Source organism: Hyperolius riggenbachi, chromosome 8 (assembly GCF_040937935.1).
Source record: "Hyperolius riggenbachi isolate aHypRig1 chromosome 8, aHypRig1.pri, whole genome shotgun sequence".
NCBI lineage: Eukaryota > Metazoa > Chordata > Amphibia > Anura > Hyperoliidae > Hyperolius > Hyperolius riggenbachi.
The window spans coordinates 68,489,068-68,495,455 of NC_090653.1; the positions used below are offsets into that span (position 1 = coordinate 68,489,068).

General features: G+C 45.0%; 1 long non-coding RNA gene across 1 annotated transcript; it reads right to left on the reverse strand.

Moving 5' to 3' along the window:
- Positions 1–375: 375 nt before the first annotated feature.
- On the reverse strand, positions 376–2,617 carry LOC137528191 (uncharacterized). Its single transcript, XR_011023314.1, has 3 exons — positions 2,421–2,617; positions 2,020–2,179; positions 376–475 (listed from the first exon to the last, which is right to left on the reverse strand). It is a non-coding gene; the product is annotated as an uncharacterized lncRNA (long non-coding RNA).
- Between the last annotated feature and the right edge of the window lie 3,771 nt (positions 2,618–6,388).

A 6,388-nucleotide genomic window follows, 5' to 3' on the forward strand; every position in this document is an offset into this window, starting at 1 on the left:
TGCGTGAGTTGACACAATACTCAATGGTGTGTCAAATAAACCATCACAAGAACCCTGGTCACTGTGTTTATCTTTTTGAGCAGACAAAATCACATTCATTATCTCTACTTTCAATTTTGTCATTTTCTCAGCTGGCACAAGTTTTATGTCAGGAGCAAGGGATTTTAGGAAATCCAAAATTGGATCATCTTTATCTGCATCATTATTAGTCTCTATTAGGTCTGAACGCATAGTACTAAGGGCATCCAGAATTTCGGTATCTTCCTCAACCAATTTACGACGTCGTGGGCGACCAACTTTCCCAATTGCCTTTGATGTTTGTGCCCCAGAGGACGACTGTTTCCCATTGTTCAACAATTCAACATCACTGTCTGCCCTGTGTGTGTTTGTGTCACCTGCACACTCTGTTGAGTCATTGGCTGAAGCAAGGTGTGGTTCTTCGTCATCATCATCATCTTCTACATTGCCAGAAGTACTACAACAAAGGATAATAGCAAAATATTTCTATTGAATATCACATATCTGGCTACCAGGGATACACATTAATGAGGTCTGTGGAAGAGGAATGAGGGAGAATAAGGAAGAATGAGAATGAAGAATGGAAAATGAAAATGAAGAATGAAGAATGAGAATGAAAATGAAGAATGGAGAATGAGAATGAAGAATGGAGAATGAAGAATGGAGAATGAAGAATGAGAATGGAGAATGGAGAATGAAGAATGAGAATGAAGAATGGAGAATGGAGAATGAGAATGGAGAATGAAGAATGGAGAATGAAGAATGAGAATGAAGAATGAGAATGAAGAATGGAGAATGAAGAATGAGAATGGAGAATGAAGAATGAGAATGGAGAATGAAGAATGAAGAATGAGAATGAAGAATGAAGAATGAAGAATGAGAATGGAGAATGGAGAATGAAGAATGAGAATGAAGAATGAGAATGAAGAATGGAGAATGAGAATGGAGAATGAAGAATGAAGAATGAGAATGAAGAATGGAGAATGAAGAATGAGAATGGAGAATGGAGAATGAAGAATGAGAATGAAGAATGGAGAATGAGAATGGAGAATGAAGAATTGAGAATGAAGAATGGAGAATGAAGAATGAGAATGAAGAATGGAGAATGAAGAATGAGAATGGAGAATGGAGAATGAAGAATGAGAATGAAGAATGAGAATGGAGAATGAAGAATGGAGAATGAGAATGGAGAATGGAGAATGGAGAATGAAGAATGGAGAATGAAGAATGGAGAATGAAGAATGAGAATGAAGAATGGAGAATGGAGAATGAAGAATGAGAATGAAGAATGGAGAATGAAGAATGGAGAATGAGAATGGAGAATGAGAATGAAGAATGAGAATGAAGAATGGAGAATGAGAATGAAGAATGAGAATGGAGAATGAGAATGGAGAATGGAGAATGAAGAATGAAGAATGAGAATGAAGAATGAGAATGAAGAATGGAGAATGAAGAATGAGAATGAAGAATGGAGAATGGAGAATGAAGAATGAGAATGAAGAATGGAGAATGAAGAATGGAGAATGAGAATGGAGAATGAGAATGAAGAATGAGAATTGAGAATGAAGAATGAGAATGAAGAATGGAGAATGAGAATGGAGAATGGAGAATGAAGAATGAAGAATGAGAATGAAGAATGAGAATGAAGAATGGAGAATGAAGAATGAGAATGAAGAATGGAGAATGGAGAATGAAGAATGAGAATGAAGAATGAGAATGGAGAATGAAGAATGGAGAATGAAGAATGAGAATGGAGAATTATTAATGAAAAATGTAATATGGAAATTACAATGATGAATTACATTGATGATATACAATGATTTAAAAATTATTGAGTAGGATCATAACCATGCACATGTTAGCCACTGTGGAAGAATACATACAATAATACCAGAATCTAAAATATTTACAGTAAAACATTTTGTTTTTGCAAATGAAAATTACATGCGCTCACAACATTATACTGGACATATTATCAGCACCGGACTTTTATATACTTACACTCTTTTCTCTAGCGATGGAACAAGAAACATGAGTGACTGGTACATAGGGTGGAATCGATATTTCTTCAAACCTTGGCCACTTCTCTCCTCTTTGCTTTTATCATGATCTTTCTTGAAACGGTCACGCAGACTTTTCCATTTGACTTTTAACATTTTCACTACATGAACAAAAAAAAAAAAAAAAAGTCAAAAAACAACAACATAAAACAATACCCCCCCTACACACACACACACACACACACACACACACACACACACACACACACACACACACACACACACACACACACACACACACACACACACACACACACACACACACACACACACACACACACACACACACACACAACCATACAACAAGTACAGCCAGAGATATTACAGTAAAAGAACACTTACATATGCGTGCTTTCCTCCGCGTATCAAATGATTCATACTTCTCATAAAAGAACGTCGCCACACTTTCCCATGCTCAGTTCTTCTTGTAAACATTATGGTAATCATCTAATGCGACATCCCAAAGTTCTGGCCGCCGCTCCACCTGGTCAATGAGAGCAACAGGATCAATCTCCTCAGCCATGTTGTGCACTGTCCCAACAAACTCCAACTGCGCACTTCCTGTAACACCTCAAGGCATTATGGGCCACTTCCAGTCCTCCAAGACACTCCCCAAACGCTTGCCAAACGATAGCGTAGCATTGGCAAGCGTTCATAGGCGATTGCATCACCTCCAGCCCAGCGTTTGTAGGCAGTACCCGCTCCCAGACGCGACATGCGGCGGTTTACAAACGCACGATGATCGCACAGCTCATCTACCGCATACAAACGCTTACTGTTCAGAAAAAAATAACACCCCCATTCGCTCCTATTATAAGGGAGGCAGATAGGCGTTCAGAACGCTTACAAACGCCTGGAATAAACGTTCGTGTGAAAGAGGCCTTAGGCTAGTTCCCTGGTGTTGATGCTACGGATTTCACACCAAGACTAGGAGATTGTTATCTGTTTATTGTTATTTGTTTAGACTAGTCCCCTGGTGTTGATGCTACGGATTTCACACCAAGCCTATCTGCCTACCTGTTGCTGAACCTCTGCCTGATTACCGTTTACTCTCTTGTCTCACGATTCTGTACCGATACGTACCTTCCTGTTGCTGAACCTCTGCCAGTTTACCGTTTACTCTTCAGTAAAATAGACTTTTCTCTTTAATGGTGTGTACCATCCACTACTGTTATACAAATACTGCAATTATAATTATTATTATCCTTCCTAATTGGTGTTATGTTTATTATAAAATCCTCTTTAACATTACTGCCCTAACTAAAACGCCCCTGTCCCCGCAGCTGAAATCTAACTAACTCCCCCCACCTCTCCCCCACAAAATCCACGACTTTCTTGGTCGTGGATTTTGCTGCTGGAGGAGGCAGAACTTTCAGCTGCAGCTCTGCCTCCTTGCACATCTATAAGGGGCAGGCGGAGGCGGCGATCCGGCACTGACTAACAGCGTGAAGAGGCAGAACTGCAGCTGACCACTCTGCCTCTCACGGAAGCACTCCCCGCACTGCCCCCCGGGGAGTTAGGGGAATTTAGTTAGATTACAGCCGCAGGGATGCGGCGTTTTAGTTAGGGCAGTAATGCTAAAGAGGATTTTGTAATAAAAAGATGATTTTTAAGAGACTTCAGAGCAGGGGAGGACTGGCCCAGGGGGACGGGGGGCAATTGCCCCCCGGGCTGCCCGAATCTTAAGTAATTAGGGCCAGCCGCTGCTATACGCAGCAGCCGCAGACATACCACAGGTTCGCAGTGGGGATCGCAAGCTCGCGCGATATTTCCCGGCAAGTTGAAGTATCCAATCAGAGAAGGGGCTGAGGCGGCCGGCCGTGGTGTGCCCTTGTGTGTGGCTGCGCCTGCGGTGTATGTGAGCGGCACAAGGACACAAATAGCTTAGGTCCTCTCCGGCCCGGTGGGTTGACCCTGCTTGACTCCGCCCCCCGCCTGGAGCCATTGCCGCCCGCAACGTGCTGCTGTGCCTGCGGTGTCATCGGAGTGAGCTGTCTCACTCTTCAGCTTTCTGTGCTGGGGGGGCTGGGGGCCTGGAGCTGCGGCTACGTGTGGCTGGCCTGGCTGGAGGAGTCGGACACAGTCCTCCCCTGTGCTGCTGTGCCTGAGGTGTCGTCGGAGTGAGCTGTATCACTCTTCAGCTTTCTGTGCTCGGGGGGCTTGCTGCTGTGGAGGAGGAGGAGGTGTAGGACTGAGGAGACAGGAGGATAGAGGAGGTCGGGTCCAGGTCGCCAGAGGAGAAGGTGGTTTTTATAAATGTTGTTTCTGTACTTCTTCTCCCTTCTTGTCACTGAGTTACTCACACTTTTCTGCCTGCCTGCTACTGCTGTCAAATTCAATTCTCTGCCCAGGCCAGTGCCCTCTGAGGTTTTTTTTTGTGTAATAATCATCCCCATTCTGACCCTGGCCTGAGGTGGAACGTTTTTTCTTCTTGTGGTGTGATTGGCGGCAGGGGAGGGGGGAGGCAGGCAGTTAGGCACTGTCAAACAGGTAGTTGGAGGGGGGGGGGGGGGGTAGGTGTCAGACAAGTAGTTTGTATGGTGGGTGGGCAGGAGTGGGGTTAGGCATCACCAGGTAGGTAGGTTTGTGTGTCTGTGTGTGTGTGTGTGTGGGGGGGGGGGGGTTGTTTAATGGAGTTATCAGGCATTTTTAATGAAATAAGTGCTACTTACCCAGGGCTTCCTCCAGCCCCACGCTCCCAGCATGTCCCTCGCCGCAGCTCTGCAGTCAGCCATTCGCTGCCGTTGCGCCTCCCAGTCCCCGGCGATGGCACCAGTCCGACCTGGATGTCGGCCTGCACTGCGCCTGTGCGAGCAGCACTGTCAATCACCGCCACGTGGACCGGAGTGTACTGCGCAGGCGCAGTAGTTCTGCGTCTGCACAGTACGCTCTGGTCCATGTGGCGGTGATTGACAGCGCCGCTCGCACAGGCGCAGTCGGCCTGACGTCATCGCCGGGGACTGGGAGGCAGCGGCAGCGAACAGCTGACTGCAGAGCTGCGGCGAGGGACATGCTGGGAGCTTGGGGCTAGACAAGCCCTGGGTAAGTAGCACTTATTTTCCTTTAAGGTTAGGCATCAGACACAGACAGGTAGATTGTGCGGAGAAATGGGGTTAGGCATCAGGTACATAGTGTGTGTGTGTGTGTGTGTGTGTGTGTGTGTGTGTGTGTGTGTGTGTGTGTGTGTGTGTCTGTGTCTGTGTGTGTGTCTGTGTCTGTGTGTTTGTCTGTGTGTGTGTGTGTCAGTGTGTGTCTGTGTGTCTGTGTGTGTCTGTGGCTGGGGCTGTTAGTCATCATAATTTGAAGATTTGCACACAAGAAAGATATGGCTTTGGGCTGGGGATGCCGTGAAACGGGCCTCTAGTTTGTGTTGTCCCCCCAGGCCAAAAGGTCCCAGTCCTCCCCTGCTTCAGAGTCTCTTAAAGAGGAACTTCAGTAAAAATAATGTAATAAAAAAAGTGCTTTATTTTTACAATAATTATGTATAAATGATTTAGTCAGTGTTTGCTCATTGTAAAATCTTTCCTCTCCCAGATTCACATTCTGACATGTATTACATGGTGACATTTTTGGCAAACTGTCAAAAGTACCGCGGTCCTCAGAGCTTCTTGTGGGAGGGGTTTCACCACAACATCAGTCATACAGCGCCCCCTGGTGGTCTGTTTGTGAAAAGCAATAGATTTCTCATGTAGAAGGGGGTATCGGCTACTGATTGGGATAAAGTTAAATTCTTGGTTGGAGTTTCTCTTTAAATCATGAAGTAGCTATCCAGGGCCTGTTTCCACTACACAAAGATAGGATACAGAAAAACAGACTCCAATGAATGCCTATGGGCCTGTTTCCACTAAACACAATTTTTCTGATGCAGATTTGAGTTTTTTTGCATCCAATCTGCGTGTAGTGGAAACAGGTCCTAAGGCCTTTTTTCCACGGACAGTTGATAGGCAGTGAAATTCCACACAAACTCACAACTGCTCACTGCTGCCTGATAACTGCTTGCTGAACACACAGTACAACTGTCTGATGAAAAGAGGCCTTAGAGTTCTCAGTTTTTTTTATGTGCAGAAAATGCACACAAAACAGTCAAATGTGTCCCCTCTTCAAGGCTAGTCACACTAGGGCAGACAGATACATTTACAGTTGCACTGAAGCATACTGTTAAATGCTTCTAAACTGCTTCATAGGTAATATGCAATGGAGTTTCCCTTCCATTAGTATATTTGTACAGGATGCTTGTCCATGGCATGGAGGGGGAGAAGTTAACATTTGGGGAGGGGTGGAGTTAACTAGGGATGATCAATGAGATGCAA